The 24,995-nt window shown below is 29.2% G+C and overlaps 1 non-coding gene across 1 annotated transcript; it reads left to right on the top strand.

The window, feature by feature from the left end:
• Positions 1-24,694: 24,694 nt before the first annotated feature.
• On the top strand, positions 24,695-24,790 carry LOC148764516 (small nucleolar RNA Z157/R69/R10). Its single transcript, XR_016024323.1, has one exon. It is a non-coding gene; the product is annotated as a small nucleolar RNA Z157/R69/R10 (small nucleolar RNA).
• The last annotated feature ends 205 nt before the right edge of the window (positions 24,791-24,995 follow it).

The following is a 24,995-nucleotide window of genomic DNA, read 5'->3' as shown; positions in this document are numbered from 1 at the left end:
GAAGAGTTTTTGTAGTGGAGGAGCAAGTTCGGTTACTTACGGCCAAGTGGTCCATGCATATAGCAGAGAGACTTGGACTAACCCACATGGAGTTCATGATGATAGACATAGTAACCATGCATGATGCACATCTTAAATTAGACTGGAAAAAAAAGCTTTACATGAATTTGTCATCTCTCTGATCATCGATCAGGTCCAGTTTTCGTGAGTGAAATATGTTAGGGCTTTACCTTAGATAGCTATATATTGGATCAATAAAAACCAAAACCACGCTCATCTTGTATACTGGTACCCCATCTACATCTATGGGTTTCCTAGGAAAGGAAAAAGGGTGAGTAAGAGATTGAATAATGGGAATGCATGATGCCAACATCAATACAGCTTGCAAGTTAAAAAGGAAACATCTCTAATAATTCACCATCGATACGCGTTCTCTTCTTTTTTACGTATAAATTAATAAATATAAAGGAAACTAGAGATTTGAACCTTAAATTTCAATCTTTCTAAAAACTAAAAGGAAATAATTAATTAATAATTGAAAATCAGTCCTTACAAATTACTTTACATTAGCTATGGGGGTGGACAAATGAAAATCAAACGTACAGAAGAACTAAGTTTAAGATATATATATATATATAATGACTTAATTAAAAGTTTCATATCTTATAAGTAGGTATATGATGACTAGGTACGCAAAGCTTGCCATATGGTTAAAACCTGAGTGTCTTCTTCCTCGTTAGTAAGATACATTTACCAACTAATTTTGGTAAACCAACAGGATATATATGTTAGAGATCTAGAGAAAGCCAAGGAACCAATAAATGACTCTTAATAAAATTCTTAATATGAAGCCGTGCATGTATGCTTTTTAAAACTTGCACTTCTGCTTTAGTTGACGAGTTTAATACGAAACACTGGTTTCTTGGGAGACAAAAAGGGAGAACATAGAGAAAAAGTGTAGTGCTTCCCATCCAATTCCAAACTATACAATATATTTTAGTATCAAAAAAGAGCAATCACTCAACAGCTCTCATGCAAAGCAAAGCAAAGAATTGACTTAAAAGATACTTATAAATAGACTTCATTGTTCAAAACTATCTGTTCTTTCTGTCCCTTTTGCATCAAAATAATTGCACACACATATTATATATATATATATATATATAGATAGAGAGAGAGAGAGAGAGAGAGAGAGAGGCCTTTGTCATGTTATTTCATTGGATGTTTAACTAGGTAATAAAGCCAATGTAAAACAAGTATAAGTGAAATTCTTCTGCAAAATGATTCAAAACTTTGACATCTAAAATGCATTTAAATCTCATAATTCATAGGTAAGAGATGAAAGTTTTTCCACAAGAGCACACCCCAAAACTTAAGAAAGGCTTAGATTAATTTGTTGAAAACTGATCAAAACCATAAAGTTCCCTGTTCACAGCCATCTGATGAATAAGGCATTTTGTAGCCAATCCAACAATTCTGTGGGTTTCTTAATTTAAGATCATCAACTAAGCTAAAATTAGAGTCTTCAACTCCACTCTAGCTTGCTAGCCACTTCTTTTAAATTGGTTCATAAACATTTTCATTCAGGGCAATTTATCTATGCCCAGACAATATATATATAGTTAAAGAAAAGTAATAAATGATTTTGTCATCAGTTTGAGAATTAATTTGTAGCTTGCCAAAACTGAACATGGATTAGTTATTAATTAGTAATATTTACGTGTTAAAATCCACAAGTCACTTTCGATGCCCTCTGGCAATCGCAATTCGCAACCCATAAGCAAAAGCTATGTCCCATGTGGGTTAATTAAAAAGAAGAGAAATTTTCAACCGCGTGTTGGTCACGCGTCACTCTCAAATTTCTGAAATAAATAATAATAATAATAATAATAAAAGAACCCTAAAATAGCCTAAGTCAGGGAGCAGTATCGTGGATAGCATGAAACAAGTGTCCGCAAGAATGAAGCGAGTAGAGAGTTGATTGACTTTTAAAGAGTAAAAGAAAGAAGAAAGAAAAGGGCTTCAAAGTACGTGAACATTATTACGGGGGTTGTGAACCCATTGAGAGCGACCATTGATTTTTATACCTTCAATTTGGTAGGACACCCACCACCAAAAAACCTTTAAGCATCATCCATCTTCCCCATGCATGTTATGTATGATGGTGCATATTCCCATGGCATGGACATGCATACGAATTCATGCATTATGACCTCTGCCTCAGGACCTGATGGAGACAAAAGCTCCACTGTGAGCTGACATGGACCCCCACGGCCCCACCCCCCCCAACCAGACTCTTCTGCCTTGTTTGACAATGACTTGTTTCTGTTGTAAAATCAGATATGGCCAAAGGATCTTACGTGAAAATAATCCCACTGTTTCTCTGCTCTTGAGCTTACGTCCACGTTTAGGCTAGTGCTATCTTTTCATCAATGTTGGCTTAATTCCTTACTTCGTGTATTTTAATACTAAAAAGCCTTAGGTTTGAGCATCCATAATTTTTCGTCTATTTTGATAATTTTACGTTGACATTATTCAGAATATAAGTTTTTGGATGACATACGTGAAGAAATAATACATTTATGTTATCCCATTTAAATTTTTATTTGTTTTCAAATATAAAAATCCTAAATGTTTCATTAATAATTATTATAAATATATCATTTTTCTTGCATTTGAGTGTTTAAGTCAATAGTTTAAGCATATAATTCAATGATATAAATGCCATATTCTCTTACTTAAATCGATAGATCCTACAATTAAATTTATCTAATAAGTATAGAGCAAAAATCATACATAGAAACAAAATTGATATATAGGCCAGGCAATATTACTAATCCCAAATACTCTACGACAATTTAACATAACCAAAGAACAAGAACAATGAAAATAGACTTGAAATCTCCCAAACACCCGAGTCAAGACCCAAACAATGATCTAGGACGGATTCAAAATATTTGCTGAGTAAGGTAAAGAATAGTTACATATCATGAAATAAACACCAAATTTCATTAGAAATATATACAAAAATTAAAATTATGGCCTACATATAATATGTCTATATAACATTTGCTTTTCAAAAAAAAAACTAGATTTTATTTAAATTATTTACTTTTAGTTTCTAAAAATAAAAAAAAAAAGCAAAAAATGCATTTAAATAAATACAAAAACAACATTTACAACTAATCATTGTCGCCAAACCTAACCCCTTAGTGCAAAATAAAAAAAGATGCTCTACCATTTGAAAAAAACATCATTAAGCCCTCTAGAGGGAAACAAATTCACTCAGTTGTCAAATCAAATGTTGGGTTCTTTGTGGGAAATGGTAAAAGAATATGTTTCTGATCGGATGAATGGATAGACGGTATCACCCTTAACAGTGATCCAGGATGGAAAGAAAAAAAAAAAAAAAAAAAAAGAATTGATCGAGGATGGAAAGAAAAGAGGGAAGGAGAAGTGATTGAGGATGGAAAGAAAAGATGGAAGGAGGAGAAAAGATAGGCAGTTGAAAAAAGAAGGGATAAGAATATGTTAGGGTTAGAGACAAAAACAAAACAATATATATCTTTAATTAAGTAAGAAAAAATAAATATAATTCTTTTTCATATAACACCAAAAGATAGATTTGGATAAATGGGTAATTCTTTTTCATATAATTATATCTTTTTCATATAACTCTTGGTTGGACAACCAAGCTTATAAAAGCATATAATATATTTTTTTATATATTTATATATAAACAAGTTAAAATATTAAATATCCAAAGGGTGATACATGTGCCCTACCCGAATCCAAGATAAGTAGTAAAATTTCTACTTGAACTCATCTTAAATCTAAATATAGTATACCCAAACCCTATACGGGTTGGATACTCACACACACCCATTGCCATCCTTACAAACAAATGTGGAGTTAGAGCATTGTTCTGGAAATTGGTTTGGGTAGGTTTTGCTCCATATAAAGTGGAAGTCTTTGTTTATAAATTGTTGCAAAGGAAGACAATGATGAAATCTTACAAGTAGTAAAACTTTTACTCAAACTCGTCCTAAATCTAAATATAGTGTACTCAAACCTTATACGGGTCGAATACTCACGGACAGCCATTACCATCCCTACAAACAATTATGAGTTAGAGTGTCATTCTGGAAACTGGTGTGGGTAGGGTTCATTTCATATAAAGTGGAAGTATTTGTTTGGAAATTGTTGCAAAGGAAAACAGAGTGAAATCTGGATTGTTAAAGAAAGGTTTTCTCAAGAAGAGTGCGACTACCTACACCATTTCTAACATAGAAGTCAAAACGATAAGCCATTTATTTTTCACATGTAAGGAATCTTGAAGAATTTGGGTCCAATGGTGAAACAAATGAGGGATTCAATTTGATAAAACCCATCAACTTTTTTCGAGTAGAGTATACCAACAATATGAATGAGGAGGATAATAAAGTGTGGCGTTTGGATTTCTTCACTACCATATGGTCAATTTGGCTGAGTATGAATAAAATGATCATCTTAGAGAGGATTTGGGATATCAAGTAGACAACAAAAATTATCAAATTGGGGATAGCTTCATGGACTAATGCGAAATGACCTGAAGAGAATGGCTTATCGTTAATATGGTCTAATCCCCAAACATAGCTAGATCCACATAGAAAGTTAAGGGGACTAGACCTTTCTAGGGGCTTTGCTAAAGAATGGCTCAAATTAATGTTGATGGCATAGTTAAAGAATGTCCTAAGAAAGTTAGCATCAGTGGCATCCTAAGGTACGAGGACAGGATCATTAAAGTTGTATTCTCTCATGTTGCAATTAATGATTCTGATACTCCTAAGCTGACTACAATCAAGGAGGCGTTATTGATTTTCTCAACCTTTAGATGGGCAACCAACCATGATCCGGTGGTGGAAAGCAATTCTCTTAACTTTATTAAGTGAAAAAACCACCCGCCTTAGCTCTTAGAGGATAAGGAAGTTGGTTTTGGAGATTGAAAGTTTGAAAAAAAAAAATAAAAGGACAGAGGATCTCTCACATCTTTGGGAAGGCGAATAAGGTGGTGGATGGGTTAGTCAAAGTAAGGGTACAACGAGAACATAATCACCTGATAGTATATGGGTAGTCAATGTTATTTGAGAGGTGGAGACTTGTTTGATGACATTTTGAGTTTTTTCACTTAAAGGTAATAAGTGAATGTTTGCTATATTTTTTGTTACAATTCTCTTTACTTAATTACTAGTTGGTTTTTTCTTACAAGTTTCAAGGGCTCTAGAAGGCCAGTGAGTACGATGGATTTGAGCACTATCTAATCTTTCACTCTCAAAGGCAATTGCTTGGGTATGCTTTTTCTAACCTTTCTAAGTGATTTTATGATGTGGATGGTTGATTGCTTTAGGTTGTTCTAGGCTATTTGGTTTCCTTGATTTAAGGGATTTTAAGCTATTATTGTTGTGAGCTTTTGGAAGGGAAGAAATCGGATTGATTGTGATTTTTTGTTACCATAATTTGGTTTTAAGATTGTTTTATGAAAGGTTAGACACTGCTACAAGTTATGTGTCGAGAATTGATGAGTATAAGATGTTTAGGACCTAATACTTTGATTATTTAGAACTTTTAGAAAAAAAAAGAAAATAAAGAAAAATAATACTCAATAATTAATAAATAAATAATAGGGAAAACATTAGTGGGGATGGAATGATAAAGGAAACCCACAAATAGGAAAAAAGAAAAATAAAAGAAAACAATAAGGAGATAATAAGGAAAAGGAAAAACTTCAACATTCAAAAGGTGAGATATGAAAAATAAGAAAAAAGGAAAAGAAAAAAAATTGAAAAACTGAAGAGAAAGAAAAGAAAAGATAAGGAAACAAATAAGTTAGACTAAATTCGATTTCCTCTTTCATGGGAGCTCATATCAATGAATAATGATAATGGTTTATGATGTTTGCATGAGCCGTGATATGAGGTTTTAGGATATGCGCTGTGGGGGGGTTATCTCTCTCTTCGAAATCAGTTTTGGGGTGTATGATTTTTGTGGTTGGGTTGTCATATTGTGACCCATGGGGCTTGAGCTAAAGGAAATCATCTTGGTTGGCAAAATGGGGCCTCCCCCTTCAGTTTACCTTAAGGGGTCATTTTTGTGTCAGTGTGTTCCTTTGAATTTGTTGGGTTGATTCCCTATTGTGAGGTTATCTTATGTAGGGGTCAAAATAAGTGCTTATACAAGTAGGTGATTATTGTGAGTTGAGAAGGGAGGTCACACTTGTTCCGTAAACCTCTTAGGTATGGTCAAGAAAAGGATGGGAAGGCAAGTCTTTTTTAAGATTCCTTATGACAAGGGGAAATGGGTGTTCTTTTTCTTGAAGTACTATGTGGTTTGCAAATGTTGTGGGTGGTATTGTTGGCGTGATTCGAGAGCTAACGAAATGAAGTTCTAGTGGAGTAACAAGCTAGTTGACATTAAATAATAAGAAAATATAAAAATATAAATAATAAAAAAAGATGAAAAGAAAAAAAGGAAACATGAGGAAAAAATAAATAATAAGATGATCGACATAATAAATCTCAAGCCCATTAATAAACGAGGTTTAGACTTTTCTTTTTTCTTCTCACACTACTGAAGTCAGAATGTTGGTACAGTGTCATTGTTTCTTCTTCACTGAATGGGGAACAATCAATTCGTTGCTCCTCATGGCAATGGAATATCCTTCGAGGTTGAAGAGTTATGGGGAAAGGGATTTCTAGATACTGTGATGGTGGTGTTTGGTGCCCCGATCCTTCAACTCTCTTTATGTTTCTTCATTAATCAAATGGTTGAAAAGGTCTTTTATTCTTAGTTTTGTTGTATGTTGGAGTGATAACCTCTTATGTTGTAGGTTTTAAACCTTTCAATGCTATATTTTCAAAGGTTTCAAGCAGCAAGAAATCATAGGGTGGTACCCTGATAATTCTATGTCAAGTCAGGCAAGAATTGAAAGCTTTATGGCAATAAGTGTTATCGGCAGTCTTCAAGCATGGGAAGTGAAATGATTTATCTCATGGATGGCAATTACTGGTGAGCCAACTAGCATTGAGGGCCATAAGAGGTTTTATGGGTTTTATGTTTATTCTTCTTATGCTTTTAAGGTAAAGGTCTAAACTAATGCAGCTCTTTGAGTTTGGCCTTTGAAGGGTTCATCTTAGGGATAATCTTGTTTGACATGGGGAGTGGATAAGGGTCATGTTTGCTAGACCTGACAATTTGTGTTTTTATGTCTTAAATGTATTAGACACAATTAGACACGAAACACGTTAAAATTAAATACAAATACAACATGAATAATATTCGTGTCTTAAATCTGAAACATGTATGTATATACGTTTAATAACCGTGTAACACGACACCACACGATTAACACGTTTATTAAACGTGTCAATATATGACACATTACGATTAAAAATACGATTAACACATTTAACACGATTAAATAAAAATATTTACAATGAGATATAATTTTATTATTTAAATTTAAAATCAATAATTATAAAAATAATTGTTTAAAATTACATTATTATCCTCATAAAGTTTTAAAAACTTATTAAAATAATTATTTAAAATTATTTAAGTAAGGCTAAAATAATATTTGACTATTAATTTTTAATAAGTTGATAAACGTATCACATATACACGTTTAAACATGATAACACGATTGATACGACTAATTAAATGTGTTACTTGTGTCTGACATCTTAAGACACAAAAATTTTCGTTTGTTAAACGTGTTAGATACGAAACACGTTAAAGTTAAATCCAAACTTATTTAACTTCGTGTCTTTCCATGTTGTGTCTCAAATTACCAGGTTTAATATTTGCTCTACGAATTACTAAGACTAAAAACAAGTCTTCTGTAAATTGGTTGCTAAAGACTATGTTTCAACAATATGTAATCCTACAATAATCAATCTATAATATTCTACTTTTCAAAAAGAAAAACTAATCATTGTCCTATTTTACGAAGTTGGTTATATCTATAACTATATTTAAAGGAAACCCAAAAGGCTTCCTTACTTGACACTTGGCAATATAGCTTAAAAGAGGAAAGGCCCAAAAGGCTTCTTTCCTTCCATCTACTTATTACTTTTTCTTTTTTTTTTCTTTTGGTTTTTCAAAACTTATTATTAAATATCAAGTCATATTTAATAAATATTAAAATAGCAATTGAAATGTAATTATCTTTTCTTTACATTAAAAGTTAAAAAAATTTGAATCCAACTATTTATTAAAAAATATATATACATGTCAGTTACTAAATCAAATTATATAATATAATTTTTTTATCAAATTAAAATATACAACTGTTATTCAAAAAAGCTCAATTTTAATTTTTCTAAATCTTAAATTTAAAAAAATAAGTTTTCTTATATTTAAATGTACTCTCCATTTTTCACTTTCTAAAATAAAAAATACTAACTAATAAAATAACAATGTAAGGAAACTTAAATATATCCATTAACAACTTTAGTATCCATTTGCAAACATGGCAAGATGGAGAAAAAAGAAAAAGAAAGAAATGATGGACTCATATATAGTCTTGCTAAGGTATATGTATGCCTTTAACTAGTGTTTGGTATGAGAGAAGTAGAAGTAGAGTCCCTGCAATGTACTCAATTAAATTATATTATAGTATTTATTTTGTAATAAACCATTGCAATATAAGATTGCAATGAGTCACATTACAACTAATAGATGTAATATGATTATAGTCTAAAATCAATGCAATCTAATTACATTGATTTTAGACTATAACTAGTCTTGCTAAGATATATGTATGCCTTTAACTAGTGTTTGGTATGAGAGAAGTAGGAGTAGATTTCTTGCAATGTACCCAATTAAATTATATTACAATATTTATTTTGTAATAAACCACTGCAATATAAGATTGTAATGAGTCACATTACAACCAATGGATGTAATATGATTATAGTCTAAAATCAATGCAATTAGATTGTATTGCACTCTACAATGTTATTAAAGATAATTTTATCATTCAATTTGGTTACTTTATTAAAAACATTTTATAATGTTATAATTTATTTTTTTTATATAGATTTCGATGATGTTTTTTTATTATTCTCAGTAATTATGCTGACTGTCAATAAAATTTATATTATCTTTTAAAAGAAAAAAATTAAAATAAAATATATAATATAAAAAATTATATTAAGAAATGAAAATAAAATGTATAAGATTATAATAAAAAATAAAAAAAATGACATTAGCAATATATTTAAGACATGATATTACATAAAAGTTAATAATAAAAAATACAAGTAATGGTGACTACAATAACAACAATTATATATTTTGTACATGTTAATGTACACCAACAATCAGATATAATACTATAATTACTATTGTATATCTATTTCACAAAGTATTCTCAATTTAATTGAAAAAAAAAATTTATCATTCCGAACGCATCGCACAAACAACATACTAGTTTATCTTATATCGATCATATATTGCATCATTAATATAGCCTAGTTACAAAAATATTCTCCATAAACTCAAGAAAAGCTGGTTCTTTTTTTATAATATATACTTTCTTTTCATGTTTTATTTGGTCTTACTTCACTTTCTTGAGAATGGTATCCTCCAATAAGGTCACATATTCTTACGCAGCTTATTTGTGCAAATCACCTTCCCTAATTTTGCCCTCACTTAGTGCGACCCTAATGTTTTCCCCCATAGACTCATTCTGATTTTATCTTCTTCTTTTTTTTTTTTGCATGTTTTGGTTGAAATAAAAATAGTTTTGAAGTACTAATAAATTCAAATTTTAATTCTTTTTAATTTGAAAAAGCTACGTCAAATTTTTTTTATATAGAAAAAGATTGAATCTAACTCTTTAAGTACTAAGTACATGTACTCATCATCAAACCAAGACTCGCTTGTTACTCGTGTTTAGCTCGACAAGTACTCAAGCTCAACTTGTTTACTATCGAGCCGAACTCAAGCTTATGCTCTCCAATAATAAGTTAAAGCCGAGTTTAAATTTTGTAATACTTGACTCTAAATGACTCTCAAACCTTATCAAGTTTTTGAATTTAATAATATTTTTACATATGTAAATAACTATTTACATATTTTCAATTTATATTTAAATTTTTAATTCAAGTTCAAGTTTGAATTTCAAAATTTTTTTACTAGAGTCGATAATAATCAAAACTAATAAATTAAATTTAAGAGTAACTGGATTATATTTTGAGCTAAGCTTAAACACAAAAAATAAATAAATAAATAAATAAAGTGGAGCTCAAGTCTAATAATATAGTAATTTGGCTAGTAGAATTCCAAAAAAAACCCCTCAAAACACTTCAAAAGGACATTTTGGCTTCTCTTATTTCAAAATGATATTTTTATCTCTCCATTGTTAACACTATTAGTCAACAATTAAAAAAAACTATATCAATACTACATAAATATTTTAGGACACAAATAGCTTCTTAATTCATGTTTCCTTCTAAAACTTAATAAAATCCACTTTAATATGTAATAAAATTTAATATTTGACAAAGAAGAAAAAATTTTAAAATTTAATAAAATTCTTATACAGTATTTGTGAGCATGGTATTTGTCTTTCTTTTTTACTTAATAAAATTCAATATTTGATAAAAAAAATCTTAAATTCTTTTTGAAAAGTAACTTTGATTTCGGGTCCATTTGATAATCGTAAAATAGCTTGTTGGGAAAAAAATTTTCTATGTAAAATATTTTATAAGAAAATTTAATATTTTTTATTATTTAGATGAATTATCGAAAATATATTCCATTTTTTGAATCATCTCGTGGAAAATATTTTCCACCGTCACTTTATAAAAATTTTATAATCTTTAATTTTTCTTATAGATTTGAAAGTGAGTTTGCTGTAAAAAATACCTTCTAAGTTGCTTAGTTTGCTGTATAGATTTCACAAACTTCAAACTCTAATTTAAAGCTACAAAACCCTTGTTTGCTAAAACTATGCATCAGTTTAAAGATAATAATAGAATTCTACTACTTATTGCATTATTTTCACTTGGTTTTATTTTGTATCTCAGGAAAATTGTACAGTTAGAACTAATGCCCTAACCTCAATTTCCTTAGTTCAACTGAAGCAAAACTATAATATAACAGTAACCCAAGATGATTTGTCACTAGAGGAAAAGCATCTAAAAGTAACCCTTCAAAGATCACTATTACAAATTATTTATTATCTGATTATTGAGCTAGCAACATTAACAATCGAAAAAAAAAAAAATTATTAGCAAAAGCGCAAAGATCCAAGGACAAAAACCTAGGTCCTAATAACTTCTGGGCTTTGAAATCGTGCTTTGGCTGTAATCCATCTATATAATTAGTCATAGATCACATGAACCAATAACCAAGCCAAAGGGGTTAATACCCAAATTATATGGAAAATCGAAGCAAGAAGGTCAAAGGGAAACAATGATGGCAAGCGGCTGTGCAACACAAAATGGGAAAAGAATAAGACAAGGACCCAAGAGATCTTTGAAGAATATGAGAAATAGAAGATCTTATGAAAAATACCCAGGAAAAATAGTGAAGAAATGAGAGATTTATTTCCTGTTTTGAGGGAGAAGGGGAGCAAAGCATACATGGCTATTGAGAGAAGAAAAAGGCTGCCGGATGTAGCTAACCATGTCGTCTATGGAGGAAATCGAGGGTGGAGGAAGGAATGGCAGAGAAGGGACTTGGGGTCTTGGTGTCGGAGGCTTTTGTGTTTTCAACTAGAGGAGGGCGTAAGACAATTCACGAGGTCAACGGATCTTTTTCTGGTTGACCGTAAAATCTTTTACCAAATGAAAATATTTTCAAGTTACCGAACACCGTTGAGTTTTGAAAATGTTTTCCAAAAAAACATTTTCAGCCAAAACAAACAAACCCTTCATAACGAAAAAAATACAAAAAGCTATCAGCCATGGTAGAAACAAGAATCCAAAAAATCTAAATCCCATCAACTAATAGAAACTCAAGATCACTTCTCAAGTTGCAAGAAGATTAAGATGTCTTTCGTCAAATCTCAAGGCAAGCCTTTTCCCAACAGCTATATGGTAAGCACTATACCAAAAGCAAAACTCAGCCTCAATCAAATCAAAAACACAACAGAGCTGAACCAGGAAATCAAAAACAAAAAAGCAGCAAAGCTAAAGCCCTACAAATAGAGAATGAAACCTATTACATAGTACACGATCAAAACTTTAAACTATTGATATATAATAATCAAGTAAAAATCTTTTTACGTCACCTTAAATTTTAATTTTAAAAAATAAATTTTAGACAAAATTTTTTTAACAAAATTAGTAATCACAAGTAAAAAATTAATCCCTTGATTCGATAACATCAAATTTAAAATATCCATCATTGAGCAAAATTTTTAATTTTATTACATTATTTTCAATGAAAAAAATTCTAAAATTATTGAAAAAATAAAGAATTTAATGAAAATAGACTTCACTAAGAAAGAAGTTTATGATTTTCAAAACGGATACAACTTCAACTTTCTAGGCCTTCAAATTAAAATTTAATTAAAATTTTTTGGATTTTTTTATTAAGATTTTTAAAAGAATGATGAGCAGATTTTTAAAAAAGGGAATATGCTTAAATTCAAAAAACAATATATGAGGCATTTATGTTTTAAAATATTTATGTTATATTAGGTTTAATTTTTTTTTAATTATTGACTAATAGTGTTAACCGTTGAAAGGTTAAAAACATCATTTTTAAATAAAAGTAACCAGAGTATCTTTATAAAATATTTTAAAGAAGGTTTTTGAATTTTACCCGTAATTAGACTAGACTCCATTGTACCCTTGCTTACCAAAAGCTTATGTGCTAATGTTTACAAGGGGTATAGATATCTAATTCTGTCCATTGGTGAATCCATAATAGTTGGGGGCTGTTTTCCCGCCTCTAATTAATATTTTGTTGGTTTTATTTAGTATTCTTTTCCTTTCATGGCAGCTTTTCTATCTTTTTTTTTTCCAAGTAGTAGTACTACTAGTCTATTACTTTTTTCTCTTTCCATTTGTGTTCTCTACTTAAGCACGTGCTTTACTGGTGGAACAGCATTGAAGTGAGCACACCACAGACTTAACGCCGGTTAATATGCGCGGAAATGGGTTTGTTTTATTATTTTTAATTTTTTTTCGTACTTTCCTATTTTAATTCTTATTTTTTCTAGTTTCTTGTTAATTTTTTATTACTTTTTTATATTGAAAAGTATAACTTATCAATATCATAAAATGTTATTCAAAAATTATCAAAAGCACTAAAGTGTCAAGTCAAACATAAATATTTAATTTGAAATGAAAAGAATGTTTTTATTAATAAAAATTTGTTAAATTGTCTAAAAATATAAAGTCAAAAATAATGATAACATGTGTGAATAATGCCAACTTTAAGAACAAAAATGTTTATGTGTGTGATTGGACTATGTATTCAATAGTTTTTTCTGTCAATAAATTACTCAATTGGTCACTAAAATTTTTTGTATTTTTTTTTAAATTTTCACCTACCTTTTAAAGATTAAGTTTTAGTCACCAAAACTTAAAATATATTCAAAAACTCTGATGATCAATTTTTTGTTGAATTTCACTTTATGTTAAATAAGGCCACATGGAATGCCAAATATGAGCTAAATTAATCATTAGAATTTCATCTTTCTAATGATTTTATGATTTTATGGAATGCCAAATAAAGCTACTTGTCAACTGTTAAGGATAATACTAAACCTTGTTTATTATTGTAATCTAATTTCTATTTCTATCATCTTAGCTTTATCTAAATACTTAATTTTATCAATTAGTTTTACATCGTTGTATATATATATATACTCTTGTCTATTAATAAAACTCATCATTTTATATCTTTAATGTATAGTTAATATTGTAATAAATTAATCATTAGATTTAAAAATATACTCATAATAGATTATGTAAATAAAGTTTCAAATTAAATTCAATAATATCATATGGAATGAGAATGCTGTCTTTTTTCATATAGATTTAACATTTAAATTTTATTATTATCAAAAAAAATAGGTAGACTTTTGACATGCATGATTTACGTGAAGCATTACATGAAATTCAACGGTTGAATCAAGAAAATATAAATTGTATGAAAAATATTTATCAATGTGTAAAACTTAATTAATTTACATGCAAGTTTAGCAGAGGTCTAAAAAGCATCTACATAATTGCAATTGCAAAAAGCAGTTAGGTTCATAAATTTAAGCAAGTAAATGAAGAGAAATTTGCACATATGCAACATACTTTTAGAAAAATTATATTTTCTAAACACAATTTCTTCGTAATAAAAGTAATAAAATAAACCATTATAAGAGCTCTATTAGAGAATTATATACACATACAAACAACCAAAGCTATTCAAATTAATGGAGTTAACTATCTTCTACAATCATTTTCTAAGAAAAAGAAAAGGAAAAAAAAGAAAAAATTAATTAGACAACAAATTATTTTGAAAATAAAATAAAATAATTTAATTAATAGAAAAAGGGCCATAGCATCTAAAAACAATACAATGTAACATCTAATTAAAAGAATATATTAGAGAAAATATAATGAAAAAAACGTCTAAGAGTAAAATATAGGAAGAACTCAAATGGCATAATCACATAAAAAATGTATATATTTCTTTTGATAAATAAAAGTATATAAATTTCAAACTTTGTGGTCTTAATTGTGTACATAGAGAATCTAACAAAACTTAAAATCTAACTAATATTTTATTTAAAAAAATAATAGAAGTTTCAAAAATTTTAATAAAAATTAATTAAAAGGGTGATGGAAAATAAAAAAAAAGAAATTAAAAAAAAGTTACATACACAATTGATTTTGTGTGTGAAATATAGCAACCGGAGTTTTTAATTGTATTTTTTATTTAACATAGAAATAAATTGCTTGATAAACCAATTAGTGTCAAAATGCTTATTTTGTTAATCAAAAAAGGTAAATTCCTTATCAAAGAAGTTAAAATCAAGTGTAATAAACAGCATTAAAATATAATTAAAGGAAGAAAATCAAATTAGTAGTTAATTATGTCTAGTGAAATAAATTACAAATTTTACCATATCATTCGGGGCCAAGTTATTAACCTTTGGGGGACCAAAATCTAATTTTACCCTTTCTAACTATTTGACAAAAGGTAGTAATACATATCACCAAAAATTTAAAAGCCAATTGTCAGTATTAGGATATATTTTAAAAAATTAATAATTTGTTATAACATTTTTAATTTTATTTTAAAATTAAAAAACTCCAATTTTAATGTATAAAATAATAATTTCTCTTGATATTATTAAATTTATTTTCTTAGAAGGTTATGATTAAATGGTTGGATAACTAAACCCAAGAATCAACCGTGAAAATTCCAAGGCAGAGAGGGGTCAACAACTTGCACGTAAGAGGGTGAGGGAAAAAGGTAACAGACAACGAGACCCTTGTCTCCTGTTTCCTTCTTTGCATTTCTCCTGTCTCTCTCTTCTCCTCTCATCCACATTTCCTTGAAGTGATTGATCAAAACAGTGCAATTTAACTGTTCAACCCAACTTAATAGTAGTACTTCATCTTCTTTTCTTTCAATCTGTTGTTTCTGCAAGGCTTTGTTTTTTTCTCCTTGATGTGCTCCATAACCTTTGCTTTCTTTGTTCCTTTTTTAGTTTTTTTTCTTTTTACAGCAGAACTTTTGTTTTGCATTAGCTGACGTACGTACTTTCAACATCAATCCTATCCTCCCACCCCACCAAAAATAAATAATAATGAAAGCAACAACTGATCATGACATGCAAAAAATTATGCGATTTGGTATCAAGCAGAAAACAATGATTTGTATAAGCTGAAGAAAAGAAAAAGAGAAGTTGATTTTAGGTTGTCTTTTGAAAGGTTGGTGGTGAGGTGGATTCTACAGAGAAACCGAACATAAAAAAGGGTTGAGTTACTGTTGGTGGAACTATGCTTGTCTGTATTCCAAGTTGGGATATGGAACATGGGAGTTGAACGACCAGTAGCACATGCAGAGAGACTACTCTTCAGTTGCTCTTAACTGGAAACTCTTCAGACTTTGCTTCGTGCTCGGTCAATTTCATTTCCACTCTTTTTTTTTTCCTTCTTGATCTTTCCTTTTCATCGTGTTTTTCCTTTCTATCATTGTCTTTATAAGGTTGGGTTTGGGTAGAGCTACACAGTCGGTGGATCCATGTATTGATTAAATGTGAAGGAGTGAGAGAAGAAAGTGTTCGACATAGGCTTCCTTATTGAATGCAATATTTACTCTTATTTATCACTCCACTATATATGAGCATGCAAGCAAAATTAAGTCTGTAGTTAGTTCTCCTTCTAACTCCAAACCATGCTTGGAAAATATTCATGGCATAACAATTCTATTTTTTTTTTTCGCTTCACGTTTGAAAATGGCATGCGTGCTGGATCATGCAACTCATATATGTACATGTATGTTTAGGCATGGGCATATTCCTATACATTAATACATGTACATATATATATATAGTATCGGTATTGCGTATCAACTCAACAATGAGCAAATCTCCTTCCATAATGATCTGTGGCAGCCCCAAGTCGTGGTCAAAAAGAGGTTTGCAAGTTTCAATATCAATTATCATAACCCAATGGTTGGAAGTTCTTATTAAAAGAAAACCTAAACCATATGAATTAATTATTCATCAGATTCATTGGTATAAATGCACTTCCATATTTCGTAGTGTTCCATACAAATCACACTGTCTCCGTCAGCCAGAATGACTGTCGGCAGCACGAAAACTGCTAGCCAACTTAACTTCTTAAACTTCAACAACTGTGTGTGTGTATATATATATATATAATCTGCTTCATCCACATCCCAATATTATGTTCCTTAACTTGTTATCTTAAAAAGATGGAATGAGACAAAATGGGTAGTTTAGACATGTATTGATAAGGTGTGACAATTGGGTTGTGGTTTTCTGCAAAACGAGGTGTAGCTGTTGGGTATTATCGCGGCTGTCTGTTTTATCCGACGACTTATCATCTTATTTTTTTCTGTTCTTCGGAACTTGCAAAAGTTAACCATGGCCGTAACTTTTGAACGTATATACGTAACCATTATTATTATTATTATTATTATATTGATTCTGATATGCATAACGTATGCTCTGTAAGAAATATATATGGTTAGCAGTTTCCACCAGAGGGAGAAAAGGTAGTAGTGTAAGCGACAAGTAAGAACAATGGAGCTAAGAAGCAGATGGAGGTGGTACACAGAGAGAGAGGGAAAAACTCAATAAGGTTAAGCAACAACGTGTGCTAGATATTTGACTTGTGAAGTGAAGTGAGAATGAGATAAATGATGAGATATTTTGTGCTATGATTGGAGTGTTAAGACAGCTTCATGTGTGTTGTAGATGATCTGAGAAACTTGTCAGTATTTTGCAGTAAGTTGCATCCATATAGTTTGTGACTTTTTTAAAATATTTGAATTCACTATAAAATACTCAGTTCGTAACTCTTTAATTACTAAAACAATTTTGTTATTCAATGAAATTCAAGAAATCGTCATTAATTAAGAGTAAAGTTCCTATTAATTAATAGTTATAGAATATTGTTAAAATATTCTTGATTTTGTTAATTACCATATGTACTCAAGTCACTACAAAAAATCATTATATTTCTAACGGATTGCAATGGATTTGCAACGGATTTTTTGTAGTGAGTCAAGCTTGGATATAGAATTTTACATCTGGCTTGGCAATATTATGTTATTAATAAATAATATATTTTATTTCATTTAATTTTAATCTTAAAATATATTAAAATATTAATATAGAATAATATTTTTATTATTCTAGTAATAAAATAATAATTAAATAAGCATGTCAAGTCATGCTCGAGCTTGGCTTAAAATGAGAGATCTGGTAGGTTCAACCGACCCAACCTATGAACATTTCTAATTAAGATTGTTATTTTTAAGAAGCATATATGTGGGATCTTTTGATTAATCACAATGTACTTTTCTATAACTTTATTTTCTATTATTTATATTCAATGGTGTTTTATTTAATGGTGTTGGAGTTTAAGAAGTCGTCAAGTAAGATATTGTATTTGGGTAACGTTTGGTACTTTACAATGTAATGTGATTATAGATAATGTGATTACAGGTAATGTGATTGCAAGGAAGATAACATTGCAGTATTTGGTATATAAGTAATGTAATGATTAAAATACAGAGAAGATAACATTACAGTGTTTGTTTTACAAGTACTTTACAGGGTATGTAATGTTAATTTTCGATCTCCACCCCCCACTGGTGAATTCAAATTTAATGTCGACAACTCGGCTAAAGGCAAACCAGGACCTGTTGGTTGCGACGGCGTCCTTCGAGATTCTAATGGTCATGTTGTTGGCCTTTTCTTTTGCCTTATTGGCTTACATGATTCCAACATTGCAGAGCTTATGGCCATTCTTAAGGCTCTTAAACTCTTTGCTGCTTCTCCTTATACATCATCTCCCTTAATCATTGAATCTGATTCACGCGTTGCTCTCTCGTGGGTTAACTCAGTTGAAAAACGACCATGGGACAAATGGAGTATTTTGAACGAGTTAAACTCTCTCCGCATTACACTAGGTACGGTTTCTTTTAAGCATATCTTCAAAGAAGGAAATGATTTTGTTGATTCTTTGGCAAAGTATGGTGTCAATAATAACACATCATTTTCTGCTTGGTGGTGAGCTTAATGGTCTCTTTGATTCTAACCTCTTTTGTTGTTCTTACTCTCTGATATTTGGATCACCACATCTTGTTTTTCTCACCAATATTTGGCTACTCTTTACTGTTTTGTTTTTCTGCTCTTTACTGTTCAATTTTTTAGTTCATTTCATAGGCAGGGCTCTCCTCAAGTTTTTCTTTTGCTTTTGATCTTTTGTAACAGTGAGTACCTCTCATTTGTTACCTGCAGTTGCTATTCCTATGGCTGACATGCCTTCTTTTGTACTTACTAATTAATCTTAATGAATGGCTTAGCAAAAAAAAAAAAATACAATGTTAATTTCCAAAACTACCGTTATATATTAAAATACAAGTTTAACATGTATTTTTTTATTGTTAATTTTTATGTAATGTCATTTTTAAATATATTTTTAATTAAATATATTTTATTTTTCATTTCTTATTACAAGTATATATTTTATTTTTATTTTTAATATAATTTCTTATATTGTATATTTTATTTTAAATTTTTTCTTTAGAAGATAATATTTTATTTTTATTTCTTAGTACGTTTTATATGTATACATTAATGTGATAGCTTTCTCTCTTGTAACCAATAGCAAATTGGCAATAAAATACCCATAAGTCTCAATCTCCAATTAATTTCTTTTGAAAATATCATAAATTCAAAATAACTTGCTATTAAGCTAAAACAAAATATCAAGCATAACATCACCAAAACCATATACTAGAGACCAATTTAATGGTAGCAATCAAAGGCAAAAAAAAATAGGATTGCACTGCAAGAAGCAGGACTCAAACCCGAGACCAATAATGCAAGCGTCACTAAGCAATTAACCACACAATCAACTAAACAAATTGTGATAAGGTGTAACCAAAAGTTGATATAACGATTGGTAGTAACAACTAAACCTTTTTACACTCTTTTCTTATACCCTAAAATCTAAAAAAAAATTGCAATGGTTTCCTACTGTCAAGACCAATTTAACCCTAAACAAAATCAAAAAAAATGGGAGGTCAAATCTTAAAAAAAGGCAAAAAAAGAGTAAAAATTCGAATTCGAGGTTAAAATGAGGTTTTTTGGGGTCAAAACGACAGCAAACCGCCTTCAGCTATTTGTCAACGTGTAGATCTCAAAAAGTTACATGGATTCAAAAAAAAACACCCAGATCGAATAACCGAGCGCAAAGTTACGACTTTTTGAAGTTGAGTAGAGGAAGAGATTCCTATATAAATCATAGGAGCATTTTCAAAAATAACCTTAAAGATAAGATGTTTTCAAAAATAGTCATCTTTATAATTTTAACTATTTTTAACCAAGTTGAACAAAATTACCCTTAATGAAATTACATGCTATGATGTTACACGCCATAGTTAGGTCGTTACACACTATGTACAGAAACATGTGACACATCATGTCTAGAAACATATGACACGTCATATACAAAAACATGTAACACGCCATATACAGAAACTTGTGACACGCCATGTACAAAAACATGTGACACGCCTTGTACAAAAATATGTGACATGTCATGGTTAGATTGTTACACACCATGTTGAAAAAATACTGTTGTTACACGTTATGGTTATATTGTTGCACACCATGTTAAAAACATACTGTTGTTACACGTCATGTACAAAAAAATATTACACGCAATAATTAAAAAAGATTGTTACACGCCATGTTGAAAAAAAATATTATTGTTACACGTCATATTGAAAAAATATTATTATTACACGCCATGTTGAAAAAAAATATTGTTGTTACACGCCATATTAAAAAAATATTATTATTACATGTCATATTCAAAAATATTTTGTTACACTTTAATGTCTAAAATGTTGTTGTTACTTACGAACCAAAACTTTAAATCCTTTCAACTCTCTTCATATTTTTTGACAATTTGACACCGATTAAAGTGTTTCTAACATATTTTCATAAATCAAAACATAAATTTTCTTATCTAAAACACTTATTTCAATTAAAAATTTGATTGGATTAGCCCAGAAATCTAACCTCTCTTACCGATCAAGAGCCAAATTGTTTCAGTGATAAACCCTAAAATACAAATAAGAAGAAAACTCAAATTAACACAAAAAAGTCAAATTAAAGAATACAATAAGAAGATAAAAAAAGGAGAAAGAAAAAGAAGAATGGGAGATTTCAACCCACAATTTTAGATGATGAAGAAGCAGAGTTAGAAGAAGGATGAGCGACTTTAGCAAAATGGAGAAGAAGCAGCAGAAACCCCAAAAACGACGATTTTGCTTCGGGTTTTTGAGTAATTTTTTAAAAAATGATTGATAAAAATGTCTTTAAAGACATTGCAGACTGCAATGTAATGTGATTGCATTGGTTTTGGACTGCAATCACATTACATCTATTGGCTGCAATGTGATTGCATTGTAATCTTACATTGCAGTAGTCTATTACAAAACAAACACTGCAATGTAATTTAATTGGGCACATTGTAAGAAATGTGACTTTACATCTTTTATACCAAACGCACCCTTACTGTGCATGTAAAGAAAGAAATTAATCCTAAAAAAGCAAAGAAATATAAAAATTAGCATTTCAATGATATTTTTTAAAGGTATTGGCATTTTACAATACTAAGAATAAATTAATTTTGCTGTAATAGAGATTTTTTATTGCAAATTTTTGTCAAACTTTGCACCGATAAGCAAAGTTTGTGGCATTGATCACAAGTCACCTTGTCATCTATGGAAAAAGAAGGGAACAAAAAAAGAAAAAAAAAAAACCAGCATTCATAAATGATGCGAAAACTTTTGATTCATACTGACACAAGTTTAACCAAAGGAGAAAAAGAAAATTACTGCGACATGAAATATGGAATTTACACCAATTGAATTCCAGGCGACAATTGTGCATACAATTTTTAAGGTTTTCTGACAGTAAATTTATTAGTATGATCCCAAAAAACTAAAAGAAAAAGAAAAAAAAAAGTTAAATATTGTACTAGCAGATTTTACTCTCATAATAATTAAGGCTAGAAAACTTGGGGACAGAATCAATTGGTAACTGTGGTTCCTGCTTCCAAACTGTGGAGAGGTAGGATATATATATATATATATAGGAATAGGAGGAGCTGTACGTTTTTACCTTGTACCATCGCTTCTCAACTGGCTGGGTGGGGGGTAAAATTTCAGTACCTTTACCACAAAGTGACGTTTGCTCCACGGAGATTGAGGGCGATACACTTCAAGGTGCCCATTTTGAGATTTAAGGGCGTACCCAATTACATTGCTGAGATTTTTACCTCCCAATTGCTTTGTGCATCATACAGTTGGGCTTGTAAGGTTGTTGGCATTAATGTATGATTCAGATTCTTCCTTTGGGATATGTTTTCACGTACAGGTTTGTTTCCTTTCTTGGCATATATTTCTCTCAATATAGGAAATAGTTTTGGACAAGGCAACCTGTGTGAAACTTAAACCCACCTTTAAAATTTCATTCTTAGATAATTTGGTATAATACTTAAAATGTTTGTAAATTATTTTAAAATTTTAAATAAATTTTTATTTTTTATTACATTCAATTAAATTCTTATATTTTTATTTTAAATCAAATAAATTTTTATATTTTTATTTTAAGTCAAATAAGTTTTTAAAATTAATAATTGACTTAATTAAAATATCATTTGTTATTTAATGTCACTTGACGTTGATATAGTATGCTGACATGTTATAATAAATAATGATATGATATATTGATGTGACATAATAACATGATCATGTGACACTTTTCACTTTTCACCTTTCATATCAGTATAATGTGGACAAAAAATCATTTTGATTAATTAGTGTCTATTTAGTCTAGTTTTTTTTAATTTATTTATCTCTTAAAAGTAAAAAGTTATGCCAAACAAGATTTTGAAAAACTTAAAAACTTAAAAAAAGTAATTTTTTAAAAAAATCTAAAAAAAACTTCAAAAAAAGTTTCAAAGAGGATATTTCTCTTCTTTTCTCTTAAAAACATGTTAATTTTTCTTTTTATTCAAAAAATGTCCACATCTATTAAAAATAATTCCAACATTACCTTTTCAAAAAATAACTCTTCTCTCTCAATCGATCTCCTTCTCCTTTCCCTCTTTTTGCAAATCATTACTTTTCACTGCAAATCGCAATCTTCCTATCCTCTACCTCTCATAAATAATACAGGTTACTCATGACTAATGTGTTACTTATAAATTATTTGTGGAACTCTTTTTTTAATGATCTATTATTAATTATAAGTTGTATGTTATATAAAAATTCTTTTATATTTTCTAGATAAACAAATAAAGTTAACTTGTTTCTATTGTAAATAAAAGAATTTGTGATTAATAGAAAGTTATTTATTAAATACCTTTTATCGTAATGTTAATCAAAATTAAAGTTTATATAATTTGTTTTGCTACGCAGCTTATTTATAAAAAAAACTTATAAAAAGTAAATTTATCAAATAATTTTAACTTAATTTTAAAAATTATTTTTTTATAAGACTTTTATAATAACTTTTAATCTAAAAAAAATCAAGTCAAACAAGCTCTTACTGCTTATTTGATGTAAAATAAAAATATAAATATTTGATTAAACGTAGTAAAAAATAATTAATTATTTAAATATTTTTCAATAATTAAAAAATATTTTAAATATTATACCAAATAATTATTTGTAGATGTATTAAAGCAAAACATTTTGTGGCACTTTATCTGTATTGGATTTCAAAGCTTCCGTTGGCAGGCCTCGACTTTGTTCCCAATTAGCTACAGCCTTTTGGCCCAATCCACTTACAAATGAAAGTAGAGACTAATCAACTTTCCCATGAGCTGAAGTTTGGAATATTGCATGGGTAAGCTACTGACATGAGCTGCTGGTAGGATTTGCCCAACTTAACAAGTTTTGTTAAAAATAATCAACGTTAAACTGAGGTTATTGTTTGGTGCATATCATTTGCGAAGGAGGGAGCTATTTGCTCCAACCCAGACATCTGGGCCGTAGACATTTGCAAGAGCTTGTCCTTGTCAACATGTTTATCTTTCATCCTTTTCTCAATCTTAATTTCATATCAATTAATATTTTTTTAAAAAAGTTTAATTATTTTTAAAAAAATTAAATAAATTTTTAATTTTTTATAACGTTCAATTTAGTTTTTATATTTTTATTTTGAATCAAATAAGCTCTTATAATTAATAATAAATTAATTGTCGTTAATCAAAATATCATGTGATATAAAAAAATTTCTATATCATATAAGATTGACATGATATGCTCACATATTATAATGAATGATAACGTAATATGCTGATTTAAAATGATGACATGATAATATAACGTTTTCACCCTTCACATGAATGTTACATGAATATAAAATAATAAATACTAATTTAATTAATAATAATTAATTAATTATTAATTATAAAAATTTATTTAATTTAAAATAAAATTATAAAATTTTAATTAAATTAAGTAAAAAACTTAATTAAATAAAAATTTTTTTTCAAGTATTAGAATTCCCCACACCTATAACTCTACCATAATAACAAAATTATCACCTACTCTGCCCAGTTTCCTATTCCATACTTTTTGGTTTTCATTTTGCACACATATGCCCTCCTTGATCTATGGGGGCATTTGGTTCAAGAGAAGTAGAAGACATTCCTTAACTCACGGAGGGAAATTTACTTTTTCTTAGTTGAGGCAAAGTTAAATTTTTTTTCCCTAAATTATCTCGATATCTTCGCTCTTCTTCTTCTTTCTTTTGTTTCTTTTTCTTCTTCTAGCTTTTTCTAAGCTAATGTTTGTTGGAAAAGATGGGTGCATAGAAAAAAAAAATCTAGACTCTCTTGGGGTTTTCTTTTTTTTTAATTGCTTTTTCTGTTCGTCGTTTTAATTGTTCTGAGAAAGAAATAAAAGAAAGAAGAGTGCGGTGATGAAGCAATTTTTTGTGGACTAGAGTTTCTGATCTGGGTTTTTCCTAGAAGTTGAAGACTACCTTGGCTATTTGAGTACCCTTCTTTTTTAGAAAAAATAAAAAAAAGAGGGAAAAGTGGAATTCTGTGTTAAAATAAATAAATTTATTAGTTGAGTAAAATAAAAAATAATTAAAAGTTTTATAAATTAAATTAATTAACTAATTTATTTATAAAATAATTTAATTTTTTACAACTTAACTAATTTATTAAAAGTAAATTTTATACATTTAATATTATTTTTATCAT

The sequence above is a fragment of the Theobroma cacao genome, chromosome 1 (assembly GCF_053813885.1).
Source record: "Theobroma cacao isolate CCN51 chromosome 1, ASM5381388v1, whole genome shotgun sequence".
Lineage (NCBI taxonomy): Eukaryota > Viridiplantae > Streptophyta > Magnoliopsida > Malvales > Malvaceae > Theobroma > Theobroma cacao.
The sequence above is the reverse complement of the archived record's forward strand: the minus strand, read 5'-3'. Positions and strand labels throughout refer to the sequence as shown.